Genomic DNA, 12,511 nt, shown 5'->3' with positions numbered 1-12,511 from the left:
GTAGGCCAAGGAAGAAAAACGTAACACCCTTGACCAGAATTTTAACCTGTGACCCCTGAGCATTTATATTAGCCAAATATTCATAAAAACAAATTTTACTTGATCAGAAAGAATACTAAATGGGGAAACCCCTTTTCACTGTTTTTTCTTTCTTTATGAGTGCCCCTCCCCACATATCCATCATCGACTGAATTATAAATTGAAGTTGATCCTTGATTTAAAGTGGATTAAGTCCTGTGAAGATAGCTCAAATGTGGATTAGTATTGAGCCAAAAAATCTGAAGTGGATTAAACTAAAGATAGCTCTATTTTTTTTTTTGTCAGTGGTTTTACCTTTAATCCAGATTGCAGTAATTTGGATCTGATCTGAATTCAAAGTTCCCCATATAAAGAGCATGCATTATGCTTTCCATCAACATCACTATTTATACATTTAGTACATATTAACTTTTAGAAAAGGAATTTAACTATTTATAAATTGTAATAAAAGTGATAAAAAGTACAGATTTAAATTGTAAAAGTGCTGCTTGGAATCCTATGTACAATCATTGACAACCTACCTACATGTATATAGAGCCATATTAATATACGCCGTTTTTATTGAATTTGGTTTTAAAATGTACCCTGAGTTTTTGGCATGGTGTTTTGTAATGTGTCCAACTTGTTGTGTTTGTAGGCAATTTTGAATTAATGTCAATATTATGACATCATTCATATCAAATCATTAAAGATAGTATAACTTTATAAAGCTCAGGTAAGTAGGTTTTATTCAACTGATCTCATAAAACCCTAGAACTACATGTACTAAGCCATATTTTGTCACACAGACTATGAAGAGGTGGGGAAGTATTGCACCCCCCCCCCTAATTTTCAATTATAAATGTCATATACCATTTTGGTACTAATGTACTGTGGATCTCCTTTATCCAGTAATACCAAAATATTAAGTACATGTACAGCCTACAGGATAATATTGTTTTCAACTCAACAAATCATTTTCTGAATCGGGATCAAAGTGCGATAGGTCTAGAGATAGGAAGCTGTACCTTCCTTCCTTTTCACCTTTTCAAGTTCAGTACACAAAAGAAAACATAATACTTCACCATACAGAGGACTACTCTCTAAATGTAAAAGAGTGAAATATTCACTCCTGTAGAGTGAACTGATTTTCACTCTTATCGAGTAAAATTGGCTCCTATTCGAAAGTGACAAGAGAATAATATAATTCACTCTAAAAGATTGATTAGTTTTCACTCATTTAAGAGTGAATTACCACTTTTTGGAGTGATAGTCATTTCATCTCCACTCTTTTGAGAGTGGGTTTCAGTCTTTTTAAGAGTGAGAAAGCACTCTTTTGAGAGTGAAATATTTTCACTTTTTACAAAGAGTGATTTTCACTCTTCAAGGACTGGTCCCTAGAGTCACTCTTTGTAAGAGTGAAAATTCACTCTAAAAGAGTGAATTTTCAAAAGATCCTGAAGGAAGAGACGGATAACCACTGGAAATCTGTAGTTGAGCCCCTCTTGAGCCAGGGGGAGTTTCCGAAACTGCTTGAAACATGTAATTCCGATCTGTCTTGGAAATCCATTATGTTTTCATTACCAAAGGGTGTGCTTAAATTTGCAATCAATGCCTCCATAGATTCCTTGCCATCATTCACCAATTTGAAAAGATGGGGAAAAAGGCTTATGGACAGCTGTCCCTTTGTCAGGGGAAAGGTACTCTCCTGCACATTTTAAATAATTGCCAAAATATGCTGGACAGGTATCTATGGAGACACAACAACCTCATCCGTATTTTTCTTTCCACATTTCAACAGTCGGAGGCATTTCGTAATTCTCATATTAAAATCTATGCCGATCTGGAAAATTATACCATAGGAGGGGGGACCATACCACCCAATATCATTTCCACGTCTCAAAAACCGGACATTGTGTTATACTGGCCTTCTGACAAGCGAGTCATTCTCTTTGAGTTGTCGGTACCATTTGAACCAAACATCAGTAAAGCTCATTACACCAAACTTGATCGCTATTCTTCCCTGGTTGCCGACATCACTAACGCCGGTACTGTTGCTCACTTGTTGCTGTTGAAGTAGGCTCAAGAGGCTTCATTGACGCCGACAACAAGAATAGTCTGACTCGTCTGTCAAAAGATCTCAATCTTCCCACAAAGTATTCTGATCTCAAGACCCAGTTGATTAAATCGGCGCTAATGTCATCTTATTCCATTTTCATCGCCAGATATGAAACATCTTGGAATGTAAATGAAATTATTTAACTTTTTCTTCCCGCCATGAGTATTTCCATTTTTGTTTATTTATTTAAATGTTTGTATTTTTGTCCTGCCTTGCCTGCAACCGGAATGGGTTGCAGTAGATCTGGGCTTTATATGTGTTTTTCTTTATGTTGAATAAAGATGATTTATATATATATAGAGAGTATATAGTTTGTATATGCCTTCCTCCCATTGTGGCCTGTACACCATCCGCGATAATCAACTTTTGAAAAGCACGCTAAAGAAGGATTTAACCCTTGGCTAAAACAATACCCTAAACAGGTAACCTGTTTTCACATCCTAAACATTTCCGCGTATTAGCAATTGCAATTTTGCTACCCTATTTTCCAAATTTTCATGTTTTTGACACCCTAAACACGATACGCGCGTATCGTGCCTACCCATGAAAAACTACCCTTTTTACGCGTTTTTATTATCGCGGATGGTGTACAGGCCACACCCCCGGGCCTTCCTCTAGGCAGTAATTATAGGTATATTGTTTCTTATTGTACCAAAGGGCTCAGATAACAACGTTTATGCAGCATTTTTTCGGATTTATAAAGTTTAAACTTTGAGGACTGTTAAATATCAATTTTTAATAATTTTGCCATAAAATTTGTATTATATTGTGAATTTCAAAATATGATAGGTCTGATGTACTCTCATGTCCTAGAAAAAATACTCTGCAAACCTCGCTATCCGAGCCCTAAATGTAATGATGATAAGTATATAAATTATACATTTTCAAAAACGAAATGATGTAAAGGAATCCAACTAAATTAACAGATTCCTGCAAAAATGAGCAGTTTTTGAGAAAATTTCACTCCACAGACACCATCTGCCACTAGTAATTCTGTCTGATAAGCTTTCCATGATTTGACAGATCCAGAAGCTGAAAGTTCGATACTAAAATAAAAATAGCAGAAATGCATTGTGGGCAAGTGCATCTTCTTTTCTTTGCCTTTTTTTTCCCTTCCCTATTTTTTTCCATTTCCTTCCCAATTTTCTCTTTCATTTTTTTGTCAGGGGGATCTCTTTCATTTTTCACCCCCCCCCCCCAGCAACACTACTGTAAAGGCGGCTACTCCTAACAATCAATATACATTTGACTCTAGTCTTAGCCCTTGGGTTCAGAGAAAAGACTGGAAATTCTGATAACATACCCATACACACAAAGGCAGGCCCGTACGCAGGGGGGGTGCGGGGGTGCGACCGCACCTCCCCAAATTTGCAAAAGTATACAAAAAGTCCCAACATTTAAGAATTTGCGAGCGTAGCCAGCAAAAAAATCAGGGAAGAAATTTGGGGAAGAAAGTCCACTTTTCACAAAATTGCCCCGATGCCTTGGAAAAAAAAGTCCACTTTTTCAAAATCAGCCCCCCAAAAAAACATCCTGCGTACGGGCCTGCACAAAGGCTGTGAATGGTTATTGTATATTGTGTAATTTTCCTCAAAGAAAGAGCCAGTTACCATACCTGCTATTCAGCACTATTTTCTGTGGTATACAATGTAGGGTCTGTTGCAAAAGTTCACCTTAGCCAAATAGCATTTAGCGAGTTGAGAGCCAGAAAGCCTTAACTCACAAAAGATTACTTTGTGAGTTATGACTGTCTGGTTCTTAGCCCTCAATTTGTTTTTGTTTTTTTGTTATTGGTAAAATCAGGGGGGAAACCTGTTGAATTCTGCACCTTGAAGATGAATATTATTAGCAATAGACAAAATGATGATCATAAAGGTATTTTAATTGTATTTAAAAGTTTAGAAGCATTAGGAATGAAATAAAACAGTCAATTTAAGAAAACAATTAACTAACATTTAGGCCTATATCAAAATTGTAAAAAAGAAAAGTTGATTTAAATCAGTGATTAAAAAAATCATTTCGAATTAAATTGTGTCACAAACAAACAACTCTGGGGTGTTGGTTTTTTTTTTTTTTTTTTGGGGTGTTTAAATGGGGAAACCAACCAACCGAAATATAGAAATATATTAAAAACTTTTCAAACAATCAAGCAACTCTACAGGTCTGTGAAACTAACACACAATTTTTATCAGCCTTACTTTAAACTTAAATCAGTTTGAAGGGAGAATAACCTAGCAGTGTTTGCACTCAAATATTGAGGCAAATAAAGCTGACTTACAAGAGGAATGGTGTATGGGTTCGTTCGCCCGTGACCCGTTGTCACATTTTAGCTCGCTCAGTAGTGATCAAAAGGGTTTTATGGGATTCGCTTAGTAGCGTCAATCAGGTACCTGTTTTGCCCGGCGTACCTGTTTTGCCCGACGCAGAGCATTAGGACTAGGATTAGGGTTTGGATTAGGATTATGGTTAGGGTAGAGTCCGAAGTTTACCGTTTTCTAAAATCCATTTTCCGTGTTGTAATCCGTGTTGTAAAATTTGTAAATCCGTGTTATGAATAAATACTTAAAATGTATAAACAATGATATTAATATCACAATAAAGTGTTCAATATCGCGATCAATATGCTCTGATTAGAATATTCTCACAATAATAGGCCGACTATTACGATGTTTGGAGGGATATAGGGGGTTCCTGAATGGTAATATACCTTTATTTCGGTATTAATAAACAGTATTTTTATCATAAAAATTGACATACACAACTCATTATTGTTTTTAACATTTATTTCTCCTATCTTTTAATAATTTATGTCACATCATACAAAAATGTCATTTTCCGTGTTGTACCTCCGATTCCGTGATTTTCTCGGAAAACTTCGGACTCTAGGTTAGGGTTAGGGTTAGGATTAGGGTTAGGGTTAAGGTTAGGATTAGGGTTAGGGTTATTCATTGCTAATATACTAGTACTAGTAATAGTAATAGTATACCGTGTGCGCACGCTTTATTCCGTAAACAATTAATAAGTATAATAAATAGACGGCTTTCTAGCACAACCACTTGTAGCATAGTGTGTAGTGCCTCGACTATGGATCGATAGGTTGCTGGTTCGAACCCCGGTCGATCCTTCTTAGAATTTTAAATCTAACTTGTTTAGTTTCTTTTTATTAAGTAAGAGGAAATAATAGTACTCCAACGGAACGCAACGCAATGCTAGTAAGCATTTCGTAAGGTGTGAAGAGGCACGCTTCGTAGCGCTTGTTAGGTACCCGTCGGATATCGTGAAAGTGTGACAAGAGGCTGGTTCGATAAAGAAGTTCTCGGGGCTTAATATAATGGGTGTCATTTGCTCCCCATGTGCATGATTTTTCTGGGGGTCTCTGAGTTTTCACATATAAAATTGACATTGCTACAGTTTTCAGCATCTGCCAGGAAAATCAGTGAGGCCCTTTTTATTTAAGATTATGAGAAGTTAGACCCCTTATTAGAGTTCCACAAAAACACTTGCAAGTGGTTCCTGCTGACTGATAATTAACATTTTACTTAAATGTATTGAAAACTTGAAATTTGATATCAGAAATGAAAAAAAATATGGACTGATCCCAGAAAGTAAGGAATCAAGGCCCAATGTGTGATTGTAATAGCTCATGTGACCTTCATGGTCCTATTTACTGAATAAATTGCACTTTCACTTCCTTGTTTAGCCAGATCCCCGGGCCAGATCCTGGTTTGGTGAACATAATACTTTTACTTCCATTGCCTACATTGTGCATGGCAGGGGGGCATTCACTAAAAATGAGTGATGGGATGTGCATAGACCCCCATTTTTCAACTCCCTCACACCCAATGACCCTTTTTTGTTTTTGTGTCACAAAAGACCCCTCTTTGTCAGGGGAGGGGCACTCGCTAAAAATGGGTATGTGCGGGCATGTGCAGCCACATTGACCCCCATTTTCAACTCCCTCTCACCCAATGACCCCCTTTTTGTTTTTCTGTCACCAAAAGACCCCCTCTTTGCAAGAATTTTAGAAAAATCTCTCACCAAATGACACTGGTTTTCATTATGTTTCTTCAAATTTTTCAAAATATTTAAAATTTTGAAGACATTTTTCAAAATGAATTTTTTGAAAATTTTGTAACAACTTTTATATTTTGACCCAAAATTTTTCTCAGCCTGACGGAAAAGCCCCTTTTTTGGTAAGTTTTTCCCCAGTATCACCAAAAGACACATTCCCGTCACTTCCAAAGTCAAGTGCCCCCCCCCCCCCCGCCCCTGCGGAAACTAACCATTGCTTTGTTGTTGTGTTTTCCTGATGTCTCGAGACAAATTTTGTTTTTCAGCATTCATCCTTTTTTTTCTGCATGGGCACCGCCAGGGTTCAAACCCGCAACCTCTTGCACCATAGTTGAGCGCCTTATAAATTGAGCTAACTTGAATGTACCATGACATTGACACAGTTCTTTACAGCCCATACAATGTAGGCTTCCACATGCATAGAATTGACCTTTTAAGGGGTCAAGTACAAAAACTCATATTCTACAACTTGGATGATGTTCCTGAAGCAAAACATGCAGTTTGTGAAATAGCAGGATCCGAAAATGACCTCTAAACGCATCAAGCTAAAAGTTTAAAAACAACCCTTTTCCTTGAAACCCTGCATTTTTGGCCCCAAACGGAATTCCCATGATTCACATTAATTCTCTGAAAAGGACCCTTAATTCACGTTTTTCTGGTCACGGATGTGACGTGTGCACTATGAAACTTGAGTGGCCACCCTGGGGTGCACTCCACTGAATAGACACAAGAACTTCAAGCCCAGTGTGCTCCATTTTTAAAAATAATTATATATATAATACAAATTTTAATCATTTGCAATTTGTCATTTGCCTCGTTGTGATAAGAAAGTGTACCGTACACGTATCAACAATGTTCATAATGATAATGAAACTGTTAGTAAACAAATAGTCAATGATAAGTTGCATCCATGTATCATAAAGTAAATATTGATATAAATTTGTCAATATTTAATCAGAAATACTACATTATATGGGATGTCACAGAACACGCAATTTTTTACATGCCCACTACGACATAGCTTACCAATAAATTACCAGTCATGAAGTTTAAAGGGGTACCTAATTTGTGATATTACTATTAGCATCAACTTTTTATGGTTCAATATACATGTATATTGATGAAAAAAGCTTATTTGCCAAATTTCAGTTGGTTCGGACATGTTGAATTACGAGTTACAAATAATTTACAGAGCTATAAAGGGTTGGGTACATTTTGGGCTGTCACACTATGGGCCACAATGGACTCATCCCAATGGCATAGTTCAATAACCTCAATTAAACATAGTGCAAAATTTGACCTCATGTTGGATGTATTTGTAGCATTTGGAGATATGTCCATTCAGAACAAATGGTAAATACTATAGTCAGTGAGTAAATGCACTAATGTAGGCTGATACCATTTCATGGTTCAGCAAAATAAGAGGAAACCTGTTACTAAATACAATTGACTAATACTATTCTGAGACATTCTGATATAAATTTATACAAATTATATTGCTTTTATTTCCTATTGTACATGTATTTATAAAACACAACAAATCCGGGAACAAATTTGGCCGTTTTCAATAAGATACAGTATAGTTGGAACAATTTCATAATGTTAACATCTCAAATAAGCCAAACAATCTGGTTTTAAAATAAAATTACAAAATGTTTTTACAAAGATATGGCTACAAACAACAAAATTACTGCATTTACATTGTTGTACATGATAGTTTGTTTACTTGCAGGAACAATTGGTTTGACCATGACTCTTGTCACACAATACATGTACATTTATAACATGAAAGTGATAGTACACATGTAGACAGTTTTAAATACATGTACATTGTAGACAATGGCTAATGACCATAGAAGCAGAGTCAACAATTAATAGTTTGACATTGGCCAATGACCATAGTTTTATGAAGCATGAGTAGATAAATTCGCAGGTTTTTGCCGCAGGTGGAGGTGGAAAAACCTGCGCTTATTTAACTGCCATTTTTACCACAAAAATGGCAAAAAACTAAATAAAGTGAATATCTCCCTTTTTTCATCTTAACACAAATTATTTACAAAAATAATTTTCTGAGTGTAACAAGGCCAAATTATTAAGAAACCTATAAAAGATATTAAAGGCATGGGTTTCCATTGCTCACTGGTGCATTTAACTGAAATGTGGCATATCAAATTCAAAACTTAAGGACTTGATGAGACAAAAAATATGTTGAATGATTCATTTATATTGTGTGTTAGTGTTACTGTATATGAGCTTTTCTGTGTTACTTTTTAATAAACATCTCAAAAAAAGTAACTGACACCCCTTAAATATTGACCATTATTCAAAAACGGGTGATTGAATTAAAAATTTGTAAAATGCGTTGGAAGCAGAATTTATTTCTGCACATTTTGACACCTCATTTGCAGCAATTGACTAAATATTGACATCACATCACAGCATACATTTAAATCAATGAAGCCCAAGATTTGAAAGTTGCAGTAAATTCTATTGATTTTGCATTCAGTGTATAAATGGAAGGAAATCTGTGTAACTGTAATGATATCTGAGTGTTTTATATTGTAAAAATTTGAATGTAAGTGCAACTTTCAAATCTGGACCTCACTGCATTAAATTCACCGGTGTTTTATTGTTTTCTGGGCTATCGTATCAAATGAGATGTCAAAATGCACAGAAATAAATACTGCTAACGCATTTTACAGATTAGCAACACAATAGCCCCTTTTTGAATAATGGGCATTATTTAAGGGGGGTTAGTTACTTTTTCTGAGATGTTTATATGACTGACTACATACCGTAAAATTGGTAACTTCGGTCAGCGGGGTAACTTTGGTCGGTCAAATATATTTTTTTAAATGGTCATATTTTCGTACAGCAATATTGTTTTTAGTCATATTTGGTGTCAATTTGTTAAGAAATATGTTTGGAAGAAATAATTAATAGTCGCTCATGTCCACTTTTCTTGAAATTTACGAAAAAAGTGGGATTTTTGACCAAAAATGAGAATTCTTTTACATTTTTTTCAGAAAATAAAAATCGATATTTGTGAGCAAGGATGTGTGCTTGATTAATTTTGCAAGGGGTCAAATGTCACAAAAAACAACAACTTACCCATACAGCGAAGATCAATTTTTTATATTTTTTTTCCTTCATGGAATGTAATGTGACCAAAGTTGCCCCAAATGCGGGGTAACTTTGGTCAGGCTATATTTAACCCCTAGGACACCTTTACAAAATTATTTTAAATTCTTTTTCAAGTTCAAGGTGTGGAAGGGAACCCTAATGTCACAAAAAAGAGTAAATTAGAAATATAATTGGTTTTGTTTGGAAGCTGTGCATGGTTTAAAAAGTCTGAAAAGTGCCCCAAAAAAATTAGTTACCCCATTTTACGGTACATGTGTGAGATTTTGCCATTTTTGCCAGTTTAAACCAGGCAAAAATTGGCAAAAACAGGCTTTTGCCAGTTTTTGCCACTTTGCCAACAAAAACCGAACCAGGGCCTATAGATTTTGTACCAGTTTGCGAGAATCAAAAACCATCCGAGTCGGTTCACTTACTGCATGATTCAATTGAAATTGATTCTCGCCACAAATGTTAAGAGAATCATAAATCATTCATATATAAGGCTTAAATACCTTACTGAGCAGATAGGAGCCTCGAGTAGAGCAAAAATAATCCTGCCAATATTTAACATTATAATTGGGATGTTTAGGCTAACTGCGCTTGATTTGACAAAACAGGTAAACAGGTATGACTTTTTTCTTAATAATTCCATGATAATGGTTTCCATGATTTAACAAATTTCTCATGGAGTATGCTGATGTTATTAAATCTGGCACCAGTTCCAGTCCACACAGCTCAGAAGCTCGTGACTTTTTACTACCACACTGCAGCGAGCACTGCACTTGTTATGTACTACTAGTACTACCACTGTAGTGTACCACCATCACTAAAAAGACAAACCAAAGCTTTTCACTCACCGAAGCACATCGGCATCAACACTGCTACAATCATGTAATATATTAGAGTCATATTCCTTAATAATTTCACATCATTCAATCCCAGATTATGTTTTATATTCCCAAAGATTGGATCCATCTTTCGTTAGCTGTACTACGCATGGTGTTTACATCCTCAATGTTGCAATCTGTGTTTATAATACGAGCTGTTGAGTGCAGTGAGTTGAGGGCACAATGCGGGCTATTCACTTCCGCATAGAGATATTTACAACACAGAGCCGCTTTTACTTCCGCATTCTACAACTTTAATAAAAACTTTCACTCTCTCGCAAAGCAAATAGACCCTGATGATGTGGAAATAGTGAAGTTGTTCTTGCAAAAAAAGTTGTTCTGTTTTCAAGTTTGTATGGATACGAGCGAATTATAGGCCTATGTCTAAATAAAATTGATTTGTTGGTTCTCGACCAGAGGATTTTCATGAATAATGAGGGAAAAAAGAGGTAGGCCTACGGATTTTGGGGTCGTGCAATATTAGCCTGAATTAGGCCTATTGGCGTAACATAAAAAAATTAGGGTAGGTAGGGATTTTTTCTTTAATTTTTTTTTAATTTTTCATTTCCTGATTTAGTTTTATTCATTTATTTATTTATTTATTTATTTTTGCAACAAACGAAAAAAAAGTCCAGGGTCGGGCCTAATTTTAGGGTTGGTCGGGTTACGACAATCAAACAATTTTTTTAGGCCTTGGCATAGGCCTATGAGCCGCCCCAAAGTTTATTAGAGAACATGGATCACTTCCAAGACTTTTGTGGTACGGGTTTATGCCGTTTATCCCTCAGAATCTCACATTAAATAAAGGGGAGGGGGGCGACTTTCCTCGACAGTGGCCCCCAAATATTTTTTCTTTCCCCCACCAGTTTCCCCCTTCCCCACTTTTGAGGCAAAACCCCAAAATCACACAAATTTCCACTTTTAGAGGCAATTTTGTGCAACATTTGTTGATTTTGCCCCCCCCTTTTTTTTTGCCCTGCACAGTGTCGACACCCTGTATTATAAATATAGGCCTAAACTTAACACTCCGTTGGTGAGAGACGGGCGATTGATATTTCACCGAACGCAAGAAAAGGAGTCCTGTCTGATTGGCTAGAAATCGATCGCTAGATCGCTCAGTGGGGAAGTACAAACTCAAAATGGAGAGATGTATTCAATTCGATTGAAATCAATATTCTATTATTGACGCAAAAGAAAGTGGCATAGTGTGTCGATATTTATATTGTATTATAGACTTGTGATTTAATATTCTATAGGCCCTACAGCACCTTTATATAACTAAGGGACCGATCGTTATTTACGGCAGGGGGGGAATGGGTGTTTTGGCAAATATATCGACAAAAAATTTCGCGTTCCCCCCTCGCGTCCGCTCAAAATTTTCGCGTTCCCCTTGTTTTCCCAATTTTCTCCAATTAAAATTTAACAATTCCCCTCCTGGTTCAACTAAAATTTCAGGTTCCCCCTCAAGACCACAAACAAATTTCAGGTTCCCCCCCTAAATTTACCCATTCCCCCCCCCTGGCATAAATAACGATCGCTCCCTAATTCTCATACAGTTGAATATAGGCCTATCACAATTTTGATGAACGATTTTAAAATCGTCATGGATAAAATGCAGTAAAATATATCCGCAGCAAAGCAGCAAATATGCGCCGCGTATTAGTGCATTGCTTTTCGAGTTAGTGTATTGGAAACAAAACCTGGGTTTTATCTAACAAATCGAATTTTCAAATGGCAATATCATATGAGGTACTGATCATGCGCAAATCGTAAAAACGTAGAATAGAAACTCTGTGGCAGGCTATGGGGGTATTTCAAATGGTATGCTTAGCCTGAGTCGCTCAGCCTAATTCGAACAAAATCGCCGTGCGTATCTGTTGAAAAACGAGAGGATTCGCGGTACTATCACGGCAATTTTGACACGAAGATACAGGGTGTCCCAGAAAAAATTACCAGGCGAATGAATTTGGACGTAAGTCGAGAAATAGACATCAGAATCCAAAGTCCATCTTATTATGCACCTTATACGCTAATTTTACTGGAATCGGTCGACTGATTGCAAAGAAATGAGCGATTACATAACGCATGCGTTAATTCACTTCATTCCAAGTTTGAAACAAAGATCATTCAACACAATGCGCAATAGTGGTTAACTGTCAATGGATTTCATATTTTGTACCATGAAAACTTTTTCGTTCTTTTCAATAATCTGTTTCGTGCAAAACATTTGATTAGGTTTTGTTCAAATTTGAAAACCTACACGACATTGAAAATGAAAGCTTGCATCTAAGAT

The 12,511-nt window shown here is 36.3% G+C and overlaps 1 long non-coding RNA gene across 1 annotated transcript in view; it reads right to left on the bottom strand.

Annotated features, from left to right (window-relative positions):
• Window positions 1–10,391, bottom strand: part of LOC140145952 (uncharacterized) — a 48,144-nt gene extending 37,753 nt beyond the window's left edge. The window contains exon 1 of the long non-coding RNA XR_011858156.1: window positions 10,189–10,391. This is a non-coding gene — a long non-coding RNA (uncharacterized lncRNA). The remainder of the gene's footprint in view (window positions 1–10,188) is intronic.
• Between the last annotated feature and the right edge of the window lie 2,120 nt (window positions 10,392–12,511).

This window comes from Amphiura filiformis, chromosome 2 (assembly GCF_039555335.1).
Source record: "Amphiura filiformis chromosome 2, Afil_fr2py, whole genome shotgun sequence".
Taxonomy (NCBI): Eukaryota; Metazoa; Echinodermata; class Ophiuroidea; order Amphilepidida; family Amphiuridae; genus Amphiura; species Amphiura filiformis.
This window is presented reverse-complemented; position numbering and strand designations above follow the sequence as displayed.